We start from the raw sequence: 17,201 nt of genomic DNA on the forward strand, positions 1-17,201 counted from the left end.
CAAAAGAAAATATTGTTCATTATCTTCTACCTTAAGATTGAATTGGTTATCTTCAAAGGAAAAAAGAGAAAAATATGAAATATAATAAAATGAAACAATAAATGAAAGCAAAGAAATAACTAAACAATAATGTGTTTTAGATCTAAAGGTAAAAGAACAATGACTTCATTAGTCTAGAATCTCAAATAAATTCTTGTTTAATCGATTATGCTGGTAAAATTGTTTTAAAAGGACCTCCTAAAACAGTTATGCTGGTAGAATCTCAAACGGCTTACCCCGTCATTTGGCCTAGGACCTCCTAAAATTTCTACCCCTGAAATTTCAACCCAAGATTTCCCTCCATTTATTCTTTTATGGAACCAAGATTCCCTTTTGAACCTTCTCATTAGCCTGAAGCACCCAACCCAAATCTCCTTGATCCTAGCACTTCTGGATCAATTAGACCATAAAATTGAACCCTAGACACACCAAAAAATCTACCCATAAATTTTCAAATTAAAATCCCCCCATTTGCCCCATCATCAAACAAATATTCCATTTTGGATGCTCTCATTGGCTTAAATTTCCGTGATTTAAGAGGGTTTAATGCAAAAAGGCTAACCAAATTATTAGTTTATTTTGGATAAATAAAGTGAGATTTTTCTTATTATTCTAAATGTATTGTCCCAAGTTTGTTATTTTTCTCATTTATTTTACTAATGGATCTTTTTTGTTTTAATAATAATTATCATCATCATCATCATCATCATAAATCAAATCAACTAAGTTGTTTCAGTTCATTTAAATTGGTTTTTCTACATGAAATGTAAAATGTTTATAATTGTTAGTTGATTACTTGCTATTTTATTTAATGCTTATAAACTTTTAGTTTATGGATGTGTACTTTCTATTATTTTAATTTGCATATTATATGTTATTTTCATCATCAATTTATAAACTTTAATTAAATTTTTCCTCAAACTTTGAGGCTTACACATTGCAATGCCTTAAAGCTTATGCCTCACCTTTTTGGGCTATTATGCCTCAACTATGCCTTTTTAACCTTTTAAAACCTTGGATGAGAAATAATTAAAGGAGGTAATGAGAAAGAAGAGAGAGTTAATGGTGAGTTAATGAGGAGAGATAAAGTCATAAAGGTGATTGGCCACTTTAGTTATTTTTGTTAATTTTCAATTAAAATTAGAAAAAAATAAATAACTTTTAAAAACAATCAAAACAATAAAATAAATATAAGTGCCTTTTAAAGCAAAAGGGATTTTTAAACGAAATGTAGAGAGAGAGAGTGAGGAAACTGAAAAAGATGATACTTGAAAACATATGACAAGACAAACGACTTTTTAGTCTTTTAATTATTCTTTTTAATCCTTTATTATTTTTTTTAATCCTTTCTATTTACTTTTTAATCCATTTTGAATTACTTATTTACTTCAATCCTTCATTTAATTATTTTTTAAATGCAAAAACACAAATGTAATGATGGTATTTTATATTTATTACTTTTTTATTTTTAATTTATCTACTTAAAGAACATTCTATGGATTTTTTTTTAATTTTTTATAGTAACCTTTTTTGTGTGCATGTGCACGGGCACCCGTCGCTAGTTTTGTATTACCCGTCGCTAGTTTTGTATTATTTTGTATGTATTTGCATTATATATAATTTATACAAATACAAATATGTATTGTGCAAATACAATATGTATTGTTCAAATAAAAGGTATATAAAACAATATATAAGGTTTTGAATTGTACATATTTGTATTTGTGCTCTTTCCAAATTGACCCGTTGTATCAATTTGGGAAGCAGATTTTTTTTGTCTTGATTACCATCAATTTGGTACCAGTTTTGGTTGCCCCAAATTCATTTGCACCCAAACTATACATACTAGTTGGGGACCAGTGGGTTTGTTAAATGAAATTAATGAAGAAGCAGCCCTGATATATCACATTCTAACCACAATTGATAATTTGTAGCCTTTAGAGTATAATTTAACATTTATTATTTTCATGAATAAAATTCATTTTAATGATTTTATTATTTTGTATTAACTTAATTTTAACTGTATTAATATTAATATTAATACTATGCTAATTGGATTAATGTTTCATTGGTAAAATATTCTTTCTCTTTTTTTATTGTAGTTATCAACTTAGCTTAACTAAATTGATAATTTCCAAAAAAAAAAAAACAAATTGAGTTGTTAATAAATTTCTTAATAACTTCATAGCTGAATTATATTTTCAGAACATTGTCTACCCAACACATGTACCTCATAAAGTTGTACCCCGTCCATTATTGAATTAAGTTATTAATTGATAAAGTTTAGTTTAGGTAATTAAATTGTAAATTATTATTTTAGTTATTAAGGTAATAAACTAAATTAGTTTTTAAGGTTAATTAAGTTATTCTGTTTAGTTAATTAATTAAATAAGTTATTTATTTGATTAATTAATTAATAACTTAATGAGTAAATAATAGTAATATTTGAGTTACCAAACGGGCCATAGGGTCAAGTTGACCCTTGTGTTGGTCAACAATTGAGTCAAGGAAGACCCACAAACTTCATCCGTTTTGCCTATTGATGAAAAACGAATAAAAATAGCATTTTTTAGAGAGAAATACACTACAGCCCAATGCAGAATTCTGAATACATTGAAATTTTATATTTTTATTTTTCACAAATTCGAAATTTTGAAAAGATTCTGAGAGACTTTTATTTGGGTAAAATACTTAAATATATCATCAGTTTTCAAAAATTGACTTAAACATACCTTGATGTTTTGAGATAGACTTAAAGATACCTTATCGTTGACCCACTGGACTTAACATACCCTAAACTCTTAAAAGATTAAATCTCTATTTTACCCTCTCATACTCTTAAGTGTCATTCTTTGCTTGAGATATTCCTTTTCTTGTTCTTCCAATAAGAGAAGAGAAGAAGAGAATAGATGGAGACAGAAAGTTGTCGCTATTGAAATTTCATACAATTAAAATTGTAATGGTGGAGAATCATCGTTAAATCTTGGAGCCCCACTTCGTTGGGCCTAATGGCAGGGGGGCGTGTCATCAGTTTTGAGGTTGTAAAAAAGGAGCCTGTACAAGCTTCAATAGAAAGCAGCTTTAATTGTAATGGTGGAAAAGCTCCTCCGATTCATATTTGAAGACTCATTTTCTATAGAAAGATTGGTGCAAAGAAAAGAAAGAATGAGATGGAATTAATGGGAAAGGATGTCGAGTTGAGAGGAGGTGCGTTCTGATATGCCTACCACCCACTAATAAATCTAATATATATATATATATATATATGATTTCAGGCCTAAGCCCCCAATAGTTAGACATGTTGCTCATTTACATTCAGACACCTGTCATTCCAAAGATTTAAACATAATGGACATGTATCAAATTTTGATTAGTGGTAGTTCAAGAATAGAGGCACTAGACATGTGTCAAATTCTGATTAGTGATAGTTTATGAAAAGAACCCACTAACATAAAGAGTGGAGCCTACTACCATGCAGAGTTGTGAGAAGTGAGAAGCTTCCGCTTTCAATCTTTTCCTAAAAAAAGAAACAGTGTTATTGATTAATGTTAACTACTAAACTAATTAATTAATTTCAGCCATTGATTACTAATAATAATTACTGTTAACTAATTTTAATTAATTAATTACAACTATTAATTAGTAATAATAATTATTGTTAATTACTAATTAATTACTATTAACTACTTATAATTAATTAATTCCAACTATTAATTACTAATAATAATTACTCACTGATAATAATGAATTACTAAAAATTATTTCTTATAATAATTACTGTTAATACTTAATTACTGATAATTTATTGCTTACAATATTGCTCATTATTAATTCAAAACGATGATTAATTAATAAATATTTTCATAATGGTAATTAATAATTTAGAAATAATAATTTTATATTTATATTAACTCATTAATTATTTTGAAAATAAATATTTAAAGTTAATTAATTATATTATAATTATTATCAGAAATTATAATTCATACATTTATATGAAATAATTAATTATATTATTATAAATAATTATAATTAATAATATTATATTAGTTAATATAATTATATTGTTATTATTATTATCAACAATTATAATTAATTATTACTACAAGTAATTATAATTAATACTATTATTATAATTATTTCTATTATTATTCTCCAATAAGTACTTCATTTAGTGAATGTTAAATTATAAAACTTTCTATTAATCAATATTGTTAAACTTAAAGAATACTAAAAGCAAATATTATTTTATGAACTAACTAAAAATCGTATTTATAACAAATTATTTACTTAATAAAAATAAAAATAAAATAATAATAATAATAATAATATTAATGATAATAATACTTTAATATTACTGATTTCAAAATCAATACATACATAATAAGAATATATTATTAGTTAATAAAAATATGCTTATTATTATTACTGATTTCATAATTATTAATATATCATTAATCTATTAATAATACTAATTATTATTAAAAATGTTAATAGAAAATTTTAATTACTTAAAATTATTTGCTGAAATTACCCATTTTAATTCGGATAGATAATTAATTAATAATTTCAATTTCTTAAAATTGTTATTTACTGAATAATTTTAAATACACTCTGTGTAACAACCTTATTTTTGAATAATTGGTTTTTTATGTTCAATAATTTTTTTTTTGCAAAAATCCAAATAATTTTTCATTTGCAATGCTAACCACTTTATTTTTCTCTTATTCAGTTTTTCAAAAGTTAAAAATAAATAAACTAATGATATTTACCTATTTTTATCCAATTATGTATTTATCAAGTTGTTGTCATTGATGATGACGATGATGATGAGTCAACTTTTTGAAAGAGAGGAGTAGTAATAATAATTAACGACTTCTAATTAATTAATTAATTTCAGATATTAATTAATAATAATAATAAATCACTGATAATAATTTCTTACAATAATTACTGCTAATACTTAATTACTGATAATATTTCTCATTATTAATCCGGAATGATAATTAATAGCGATTTTCAAAGTGGTAATTAATAATTTGAAAATAATCATTTTATATTTATATTAACTCATATTAATTATTTTGAAAATAAATATTAATGTTAATTATTTATATTAGAATTATTATCAGAAATTATAATTCATATATTTATATGAAATAATTCATTATATTATTATTATCACTAATTATAATTAATACTTATATTAACTAATATAATTATATATTTATATCATTATTATCAATAATTATTTTTAATTATTACTAATAATAATGATTTCTAATAAAATTTAATTACTAATTATAATTACTTACTAATAATTAATTTCTTAATTATAACAATGATAATTATTACTTCGGAATGTTAATTAATTAATGAAAATTAATAAGTTTTTTAATAATGTTAATTATTAATCGGGATAAAATTATTTTATATTTCTATTAATTCATATTTATTATTTTATAAATATATAAATAGTGTTACTTATTTACATTATTATTATGAGTAATTATAATTAATACTATTATTATTCTCCAATAAATATTTCATTTGGCTAAAGTTAAATTATAAACTTTCAATTATCCATTATTGTTAAACTAAAAGAAAGATAAAAGCAATCATTATTTTAGGGATTAACTAAAAATCATAATTATAACAAATTAATTATTTCATAATAATAATAATAATTTAATGTTACTGATTTCAAAATCATAACACACATAATAAGAATATATTATTAGTAAATAATAGTAATAATAATATATTAGTAAATTCATAATTATTAATATATTATTAATCTATATTACTCAATAAAGACATGGAATAAAATTAATCTATGAGTACTCTAATTGACTTGAATTTAACACATCAACATGCCCAAAATTATAACTTCAACATACATTTCCTATTTCTATCTCCCGATTCCCATAATTCAAACATACTATTATATTATGTACATGTTTTCCTACCTTTTTCCTAAAGATAAATTATAGCCAGTCTACGTGCACTATGGGGAGCTTAGACTTAAAATCTGTAACCATAAGCGACCAAAAGAAGCGTTGCCACCTAACTTGGAGGTGATTTCCATATTTAGGATGGTCTCATTATTCTCCTTTCTTTCATGTTTCCTTTGTTGGATGGGCGTTGGAGTCCTGATTAAATTATTAGTTGATTGTAGTCATATATTTTTCATCTCTTACTTTAGAGAATGGATGCATCTGCAAATATTGTTTGACGTGGATTGTTTTTCTTAGCAGCTCTTTGAATGATTTTCTTTCTTCTTTGCCTCTTCGAATGGATATCATTTAAATGCTTTTTATCCATTCATATGTCCCTAAATATTAAGCAGTATTGGTGATATTGTTGTAAACATCCATCTAATTTTACTAATTTATAAATAAATTAATGATTTCAAAGTTGTTGATACTTTTTTGGGGGTGGGTTGCTCAAGAAGACATTGATTTTTATTGTTAAATAGTAAATTTCAAATTAAATGATATTGTAGTTGCCCCTTAGTATGGGGTCATTGTCTAAATAAAACATGGTAAGTCCCTTAAATCAAATAAATAGACTACTCTAAATGTCTATTATAAATAACTAAAAACTGAAATAATTCAAATTAAATCAAATAATTACTTGTTGAAAATTACTGAATTAAGTAAATAATAACAACAATTAGTTATTTAAAGAAATAATTATTAATAATAATAATCATCAAGTACTTAATTAAGTAAATAATAAAAAATGGAATAACAATCATCAATTATCATTAATGTTTATTCAAAGCATGCCCCATAATAATTACCAAATACAATAATTAAACCTTAAATAAGAATCAATATTTATTAACAGTCATTAAGATTGTTAAGCCAAATCATTAATGTTTATTCTTAAATGCAAAATATGAATTAACAAGTCTATTATATAATAATTATAGTCAGTTGGAAAAAATATTTTAAGTAAATATTTAAATAATTACAAATTTAGTTAATATTATTACTATATAACAAAAAATTTAAATTAAATACTAAAATAAAATAATAATAATAATAATAATAATGGTTAAATTAAAGTAATAAATGATTCAAGTTGAATTTAGTGACCCGTATAATTTTATGAGTTTGACATATAAGGGTCAATTTATGTGGGCCCATAGATTATATGAGTGTCTTAAAAAATGGCAGTTTATAAACAATAATAAAAATGGTAATAAAAATCATTAATGTTTATATATATATATATATAATTATAATTAACTTCCCCGTACTTAGTACGAGGTCATTCACTAATTGAACAGTGAAGAAACCTAATTCTCTTTGGTTATTTTTTAAAATTTAAAAGAAAATAAAGGGTAAAATAGTTACAAGGTATGTTTAAGTCTATTTTAAAAACTCAAGGTATCTTTAAGTCAATTTTTGAAAACTTAGGTATGTTTAAGTCTTTTTCAATACCCATTGACAGTCTATGTTTCATGTGGCTGGGGTCCACACCTACCCTATTACTACAACCTTCAAGGAGAAATTTCTTTTCAATCAAAAAGCATTTAAACTTCTCACTATTGGTAAACATTAAGGCTCAATTTGGAAAAAGTACAAATGCAAATATATACAGCGTAAATACATGTAAAATAATACAAAATATAAGGTTTTGCACTCTACATATTTACATCTTCAATACTCAGCCTAATGTTTTAGCTAAATACATTCTATAGAAAACATTTACACTGGAAAATTGGAAATACTGTTTAAGGTCCTCATAACAACATTTTTTTTTAACATTTACATGAGAAGAAAAGAAACATTTACATGAGAAGTTCTACAAGAAAACATTTAACGGGGAAGAAAAGAAACTATGGAAATCAAAATTCATCTTAATCTTAGGCTATGTTTGGTTTGAAGGAAAAAGTGGGCTTCATTTAGCATTTGCCACATGCCCCCACTTCATCTAGGGGTTGTAACGTGGCATTGGAAGCGGTCTATTTTTCCTCTTAGAGTTCGGTTTGACTGGGTCGCCAAAGCGTACTCATAATTTCGGTAGTCAAGACGATGCCGAGCTGTTGAACTACCGTTGTATTCCAAGGTCGACATAGGGGGACTTAGCTAAAAGCGGTTTGGCTTCCCCATAGTAGATTTTCGCCGATGTCCATGTACTGCGAGTCGGTTCGTCCAAGTTGCCAAAGTGGGTCTTAGTGAGGTTCCCAAAATTTTAACAAGCCAAATTGCTCTTAGCACCTCGACCTATAGACATCTTGTCACCTCGGTAGGGCTGACCTGCGAGGGTGGCTCCATAGTCTGTTGGCCATCAACTCCCACGGGAACCATGGAGGGCTTGACCTCCAGGGCGGCCTCAGAGTCTAATGGCCATCAATTCTCGTAGAGAGCATGTAGGACTCGACCCACGAGGGCGGCCTCACAGTTAGGGCTGGAAGATTCTGTCATGGGCAAGATTGCTAGAACTTGTATAGGCTAATCATTTTGATTCTGCCCCCCTTGTGATAGCATCATCAATACGTCGGCAGGTCAGCGCCACAGCTACACTGCGTCAGCCCTTGAAGACGTTAGTCATCTACTCCTAGGATAAGCCATAGGGAGCTTAATCTGTGGGGGCAGCTCTACCAACTGTAGGTTGCCAACTCTTATGGGAGCCTTGGAAGGCTCGACCCACAAGGGAGACTACATAGTCCGTTGGCCACTAACTTACGCGGGAGCCACGAAAGGCTCGACCTATATAGGCAACCTCGCGAACAGGGCTGACGAGACTTATCCGGGCTGATTATCGTTGAGTGCAAAATTTAAATGAGAATTTAGAACCTGGCTTTAAAGTAGCGGTTCCCACAGATGGTGCCAATTGATGGTGCACGATCTGACAGCTCCCTGTTGGAGGGTGACTCGGATGTCGAGCTGGCTAGTTCCTTGCTAGAAGGTGACTTGGACACCGAGTTGGCTAGTTTGTTGGGTCGACCTGCAAAGAGACAGTATTAGAGTGCTCGGGCTGCTCTACCCGAGGTGGGCACTCCGATGCTTAAGTAAGCAAACTGGAGATTTTTGAGAGAGCTAAAAGCGAGAGAGCTAGAGATTTGCGAGAACTAAGTTGTGCATACGTTCTGAGGTTGGAAATGAAACCTTTATATAAGCGTAGAAAACTTGGAGCTTCTTGTAACGTGTCCAAGATTCCATGGAAACCGCATCCACCATGTTCGGAGGAAAGGGATAGAGTTCGTTCAATCAACTCCAATGCAGACAATACGAAAAAATGGGTGCAACTATCGTGCGTTGTGGTCCCGGAGAAGTTAGAAATAGTAACTTGCTTAAGGAAGAGGTCGGCGAACATGTCTCGTAGGTCGCCACCTGGACCCTAGTCAAGTCGGCAAGTCCTCAAGATCACTCCTCATGTTAAGGTCCCTTGGACTGGTAATGACGAGGTACTATAGGTCAGCCCTGGATGAGGTGATGCTAGCCGCCCTGCCGAGTTGCCCAATTTGTGTATGAGGTCGCTAGCTGGGTCTCCATTAGGTCATTGGAGGTAGGTCGCCAGTTGGGTCTCCATTAGGTCACTGGAGGTAGGACACCAGGGCGGAGGTAAGTCGCCAGTTGGGTTTTCATTAGGTTGCCAAAGGTAGGCCACCAGGTCGTCGGAGGTAGGTCGCTAGGTCGATGGAGGTAGGTTGCCAGCTGGGTCTCCATTAGGTTGTCGGAGGTAGGTTGCCAGCTAGGTCTCCATTAGGTTGTCGGAGGTAGGTTGCTAGCTAGGTATTCATCATGTTGGTGGAGGTAGGTCGTCAGTTGGGACTCCAACTGTTCTGAAATGCCACATGTGATGATGTCAATAGAGGGCCAAATTTGCCCTCATCAACGTGCACCAACATTAGCCTTCAAAGCATATGACAACACACCACATCACTGTTCTTTGACTTGTTTGAACTCCTAGCACACAACAGTCTTCAAATCAACCAGTTATCATTCAACATGGGCCTAATTTACGATCAACCACAACAATACCATTATCAAGTCTAAGGACTACATGAAACAATCCAACTACTCCATTAATCTAAAGGTCCAACAACACATTGGAAATGGTCTAGTTTAACATTTTATAAACACTTGGATCTAACCCTAGTAATTGAGACAAATTAGTCCACCCTTAGGTAGTATAAATCTTGTTAGTATTATCAAAATAAGCTACTCAAATTTATTCGCTGATTGAGAACATTTAGTTTACATATCAATTATAAGTGCCTCTAATCATAGTTATATAATGTAGAATAAAAGTTATTACACGAAAACACACTCAAATAACACATATGATAAACCAATAAATTGAACTTTTATTCATAATAAAATCATTGTACATCATGTAATGGAGAGGCCACCCTCCCTTTCAAGTTGAACAATGAGAAGTCATGTTCAACATGTCATAGTATCTCAAAATGGGACATAGAAATACCCTTTGTCATAATGTCGTCTAATTTCTCATATGCGAAGACATATTGAATAATCAAAGGTTTGTGCAATACAAGTTATCAAATATAGTCAATTGCAATATACTTGGTGTGGATATAGAAGATAGGAGGATTGGTAAGAGGTACATAGTACTGATGTTATCACACCATAAAAGGAGAAGGTAGCAAGGAGAATCCCAACGCATGTAAAAGAGATGAAGCCAAGGTATCGGAGCTCTTTCTAGAATCCATGCCATTTGAAACCCTAAACAACTCTAATAACATGAACAAGACCACCATGATTGTTTTTTACATTTCTCTAACATAGTCAAATCTGCCTTGAATATTGCACCTCTCATCACTATCAAGCTTAATGGTGATAACTACCTCCTGCATAAATTGCAATTCATTTCCTTCCTTAGGTCTTGTTGATTAATGGGCTATATTGATGGATTCGTTTGGTCTCCAGGTACATTTTCTCTTCCACTATTAATGAACAAGAAGAAATTAACCTTGTTTACATCACTTAAGAGACACAAGATCAGGTGATGCTAAGCTGGTCGGTTGCTTCTCTCACTATACTAGTAACTGCTCAAGTTATGGGATTCCTAGATAGTAGAGATATCAATGGGTCACCTCTAGTTCGGGGTAGGGTGTACTAGTCCTGAATTGATTATTAATCAGTTCCATATGGTAGACCTAGAACCATTTCAATTGTTAATCTAAACAATTGGATATGACCCGATTATACTTAAGATCTATAATTATCTATGATAATAATAACTTAGAACTTTCTTTTGGTAATTAATATAACCTTATAAATTGTTTATATCCATACTATATAAAGCAAATGCTTGCTTTGATTTTGGTGCAGATCATAAAAGTTAAATCCAATACCATATACCACATATAGTTGATCATAAAAATTAAATCCATACTATATAAAGCAAATGCTTGCCTTGGTTTTGGTGTAGATCAAAGCACAGTATACACTCTGTTTGTGCTCGGTTTCTATCCTATTACCATAATCCTTAGAAATGGATATAATGGTCACCGGCTGCAACCTCTATCCAGAATAAGTTAGAAAACTAGACTTACCTGTTGACTGGAGGCAATGAAACATAATCAGACATAACGACAGAATGAGTTCCTTGGATCACCGGAGCACATTCTATCGTAAATAGGATAATTGCGTAAATAGACAAAAAAAGTCATGCAAAAATGAAAGAGAATGGCATCCCGTTTGCCACTTGTTTCATGGTTGATAAAGAGAATTAAATAACATCCGAAGGGTATTTGTGTTTTTTCACATGCTACTTAACGATTGGCTAATGACAGATACTAGATTGACCCGTTTTGAAAATTTGGGTACTGAATTATCGCATTTTAAAGTTCGGGGGACCAAAGTGGCACTAGGCCCAAAGTATAAGGCATTAATCGGGAATTTTCCCTTTATTTAATGTACCTTAAATATAAGATTTAATGAAAGTAAATGGGAGCTAATACATTAAATATAGGACTTAATGGTGAAGATTATATTGAATTTAATAAAAGTATAGTTCGAATTATGTTTTTTGCCATCATGATATAGGAAAACCAAGTTCAAAAAATAAGTGTATTATTTGAGTTAAAAAAAATCTAGAATCTAGACTTCATTCACACTTTTAATAGTAATATAGATTAATTTCTATAACATGGAACTCCTGTGAACTTTGATTAATAGCACCTGATTGGTCATCTCTTTTATAATCCCAGTTAATTGGTGATACGCTTTTCCAATATGATATCATATCTTTTTTTTTGATAGATAGGAAAAGCATCAATCAAGAGAACAAGAAAAAACAATTACAAGGGGGGCCTAGGGAAAACTCTTCCCACAACACTCTAGACAAGCAATATAACTAAGATCCCAAGGTAAGCAAGAAGATAAAACAACCATATTCTGAAGACCTTTGTTAGCGAGCCAATCTGCCACAAAATTTCCTTCCTTGAAGGTGTGGTTGTATACTACTTGCACCTACGAGTCACAAGCGAGCTTCTAAAAGTCTTGGCACATCTCCAAGTTGGCATCCAAATACCCTTAGGCTCAGTTTGGAAAGAATACAAATGCAAATATGTCCAGCGTAAATACATACAAAATATAAGGTTTTGCACTCTACATATTTGCATTTGTACTCCTTCCAAACTCAGCCTTAAGAGCGATGATTGTAACCAAAGAGTCTCCTTCAGTGATAAAACCAGCCCTCATCTCAGCTACGTAAATGGTAATGAGCCCAATGTGGCCCATTTTAGCAAGAACAATTTCACCCCTAGAATTTCTTACTAAGCAACCGAAGGCACACATTCCATCAGATTTAGCAGTGGCATCAAAATATATCTTTAGACTTCCTTCCAGAAGAGGGTTCCAACAAATCCATTTAGTCTCTCTGTTTGGAGGGGTAATAGTTGGAGGAGAGTTTGCTTCTTCAAATTCTGTTAAGATCACCATGATTTTATTAACTAATTGTGGGGGAAGGCTATTTTTATTTTAAAACACTTTCATTCCTATTTTTCCATGGAACCAGTAAGTATAGGCAACTTTTTCCCAAAAATGGGGGATAGATTATGATGGAGGGTGATTTGACACGACCTCCTAAAAAGGCGGCACGTGGACGTGACTCAACATAAGCAACAGCTCAGCATGACAGCCTGGCTACGACTGAATAGCGAGTTCATTAAGGTCCTCGCAGGACAACTCGCTACATTAAAGCTCGCCAAGGAATGAGCTCGCTACAACGCGAGGTCATGGACCCTGGTATGTGGAAAGGGAATACCCCAAGACAAGTCTATCCTAGCTCGCGAACTGGGAGAACCAGCTCTCTCCAATACTTAGGCAAGAAGACTGCCCCAAAGGCAACCTCAGGAGGAATCACCTTGGGACACATCCAGGAGCTCGCTACAAGGCAGTTCGCTATGGGATAGCTCGCTACAGGGCAGCTTGCTACAAAGCAGCTCGCTGTTAAGCGACGCGGCGTTCTTAGAAAGCTTCTTATCTTGCGACACCGTACCCGTCAGACTGCATCACGTCTCCTGACTGACGGCACAGTCCCTGCCAACCCAGCATACTGCACCCACGTCTCTCGACAGGTGGTGGCATGCCTGTCCTTTTCGGGTCGTGTCTCTCATCTGATTGGGCAGTACTCTGCAACAGTTACCTGCGCAGCGCTGGAAAATAACGACTGTGACAGAGAGCCAGTGGCGGTTACGCTCGATTTGACAAGAACATCTGCATTTAAAGGCCCCAGGGTCGAAGGGGCGGAGGTATCTTGTATCTTGAATTAACCTTGAATTTACTGATCTAGCGCTATCTGCACTCTTAGCTATCTTTGCATCCTTTACAACTCTCTCGAGTGTTCTAACTTAAGCATCGGAGTATTCCCACCGGACGAGCTCCCCGGGAATCCTTCACCTTCTTCTTCTCAGGTATCGTCCGTCGCAAGTTAGGAGCCAAGCGTTCGCCAGTTAGGAGTGTTCGGATCGCGCAGCATCATTTGGCGCCATCTGTGGGAACGCTTCAAAAAGCCTTCCTCTAGTCTCCACAACTCCCTCTCAAAAACTCAGCATTCATGGCTTCCTCTAGTAATGTCGGACATGGTGCCGACCAGAATGCTTCTGGGGAACAACCTCAGCTCCCCACTGTCTGCATTGGACAGCTCACCGTTCCCCTCTCCGTGGACGGAGTTCCCAGCTTGAACGTGCCTCACACAGTGGCACCTGTGAACGCTCCACTCCCTTCCATGATTGGAGCAACTTTTATTGAACCTTCCGTTGTTCCCCCAATGAGCAACCAAAACTAGCTTGAAGACCTGGTGCAGTGCATGCGAGCCATGCAAGCTCAAATGCAATGGTTCCAGCAGTTTCAACTCTACCAGCAACAAGTGCTGCATCTAGTTTCTCAGTACCAGTACCAACAATAGTTACCTTCACTGCCTCAGGCCCAGCAGCCGCTTCCCCCTCGGCATCCGGCCTCGAAGCAAGCCAAGCCCTCCCGCCGGAACGAACATCCTCGCCGGGGAGAGGCCTCTCAAACCCAGAATCCTTCCAAAAGGCAAGCCTCGTCACACGGCAGGAAGGAGAGACCAGTCACCCCCACCTCGCAGCCTGCAGGCAAGTCGGGGGCCTCCCAGTCGGTTAGGCTCGCATCGCCTCAGCACTCTCAATTCGAGCTCCCGCTCGCAGAAAACCAGTTCGAGGTCCAAGTCGCAGATTATAGACAGGGCCCTTCAGTTCACAGCTATCATCAGCAGTCTGAGCCCATCGAGCTCGGTAATACTGAAGCCAGCAGCACCAATGCCGAGCCAACGAAACAGCAGCGGAGGTGCCAACGTACTCGCCGATCTGCTAACTGCGTCCTGCCCGAGCTCAAGGGTAAGGAGGAGGTAAGCTCAGATGAAGTAAAAGCTACTTCTCTCCTTTCAGTCCCTTCCCCTCTGTCATCAGAATTTCTTGTGGTCCCTATGTCAAGGGACTTCAAGCTCCCTCCCCTGGATAAGTACGACAGATCCTTTGATCTGAACGACCTTGTGGACGCATTCCAGTCCCAGATGCACCTAGCAAGGGCCAGTGAATCTTGTATGTGCGTGGCTTTCTCTACCACCTTAAAGGGGTGGCCCGCACATGGTACCAAAACCTTGTGCCTGGATCGATAAGAAGCTGGGCGCAGTTCGTGCAAGTCTTCACCTCCCACTTTGTCACCAGCAAGAGGTGCCCAAGAACTCAAGATAGACTCCTTGGCATAGTCCAGAAGGAAGGGGAGTCCATTCGGAGTTATATCAAGCGGTTCAATGACGCTTGTTTGCAAATACCCGATCTGGACCCCGCAGTTCGTCTCACTACGACCAAGTGAGGCATTACTCATAAAGAATTCAAGTGGCATGTGGTAGTTAACTAGCCCAAGACTATGACCGAGTTCCTCAAGCTTGGGGATCAGTTTATAGGGATAGAGGAGGAAATCAACCAGAAGAGCGCAAGTGCGCCCAAAAAGAGGAAAAGGGAAGGCGAGTCCTCGATTCAAGGGGACGGTAAGAAGAAAAAAGACCCAGCTCGGGGGTCAAGGCCGAATCAGCCTTTCCGAGCTCCAGCAGCTGAAAGAACGGACTACACGCCCCTGAACATGAAGCGGGCCGAGATCCTTATGGCAATCAAGGACACCCTGTATGTGAAGTGGCCACCTCGGCTGAAGGTCGATCCTAGTGTAAGGAATAAAAATTTGTATTGTAGTTTCCATAAAGACCACGGTCATAGCACTGAAAATTGTAAAAACCTCTGTGACGAGACAGAAGAGCTCATCTGTCGCGGATACTTGAAAAATTTTGTACAAAATAATAATAATAGCCAAGCAGGTCGGCAGGGGGAGCAGAATAGAGATGCTCCCGAATCCAGTAGGCAGGTAGGGCAACCACAGAGGCAGCCCGCAGAAGAGAGACCAGTTCAGGGGACCATCCACGTAATCGTTGGAGGTTCGATTGTCGCGGGCTGTACAACAGTTGCAGCTTAGACATCAGCTTGCGAGGCCGCCAGGGAAGAACAGAACCCATCGAAGCGACCAAGGACGGAAGATCCGATATTTTTCATGGAGGATGATGCGCACGGGGTCCACTACCCCCATGATGATGCGCTCGTCATAAAGATAAAGTAATGACTTTGAAGTCAGGCGTGTCCTCATCGACTCCGATAGTTCGGCAGATATCCTCTTCAAAACAGCATTCGACTAGCTCCAACTCCAAGAAAGCGACCTGAAGCCTGCGAACACTCCCCCGGTAGGGTTCAACGGAGAGGAAGTCAGGCCCTTGGGAAAGATTACAGTACCTATGAAAGTTGGCACCTGGCCTAGCATTGTGAGGCTCAACCACGACTTCTTAGTGGTCGCAACCCCCTCCCCGTACAATGCCATGGTAGGTCAGCCGATCACCCATGCCCTACGTGCAGTGGTCTCCACTTACTACTTGGCGATGAAGTTCCCCACAGACTTCGGAATCGGGACAGCGCGAGGTGACCAGCTTGAGTCTCGCAAGTGCTACGTCGCCGCCCTCAAAGGGAAAGCCAAGGTGGTCGACGACCTCAAGTTGGAGCAACCTACGGAGCAGTGCGATGAGCGAGTTGCACCCACAGAAGAGACTGTTTCCATCCCGGCATCGGCAGAGGATCCAACTCGGACACTTCAGATCGGTGCTTCCATATAGGAGCCCCTGCGATCTCAATTGGTACGCTTTTTACTTGAAAATTTAGATGTTTTTGCATGGTCCGCGGCAAAGATGCCCGGCATAGACCCCAACATCATAACTCACAAGTTTAATACTGATCCTGTAGTTAGGCCCGTTAGATAGAAGAAACGCAACTTAGCCCCAGAGCGATGGAGGGCAATCGACGAGGAGGTCGGGAAGCTCCTCGCAGCCAACTTTATCAGGGAAGTCCACTACCCGAGCTGGGTGGCCAATCCCGTTCTGGTAAAAAAGGATAACGGTAAATGGCTCATGTGCGTCGACTACACCGACCTGAATCGAGCTTGCCCAAAGGACTGCTTCCCACTCCCCAGGATCGACTGTCTAGTGGACACGACCTCAGGGAACGAGTTGCTGAGCTTCCTAGACGCCTATTCGGGCTACAACCAGATCAGGATGGACCCGGCTGATGAAGAAAAGACTGCCTTTATAACCGAGCTCGGCCTGTACTATTACAAGGTCAT

At 35.6% G+C, this 17,201-nt stretch overlaps 1 protein-coding gene across 1 annotated transcript in view; it reads right to left on the reverse strand.

Moving 5' to 3' along the window:
• LOC104604136 (plant cysteine oxidase 2-like) overlaps positions 1–17,201 on the reverse strand; it is a 30,884-nt gene that overhangs the window by 597 nt on the left and 13,086 nt on the right. The gene's annotated exons all lie outside the window — the stretch shown is intronic.

This window comes from Nelumbo nucifera, chromosome 2 (genome assembly GCF_055504915.1).
Source record: "Nelumbo nucifera cultivar China Antique chromosome 2, China Antique-T2T, whole genome shotgun sequence".
NCBI lineage: Eukaryota > Viridiplantae > Streptophyta > Magnoliopsida > Proteales > Nelumbonaceae > Nelumbo > Nelumbo nucifera.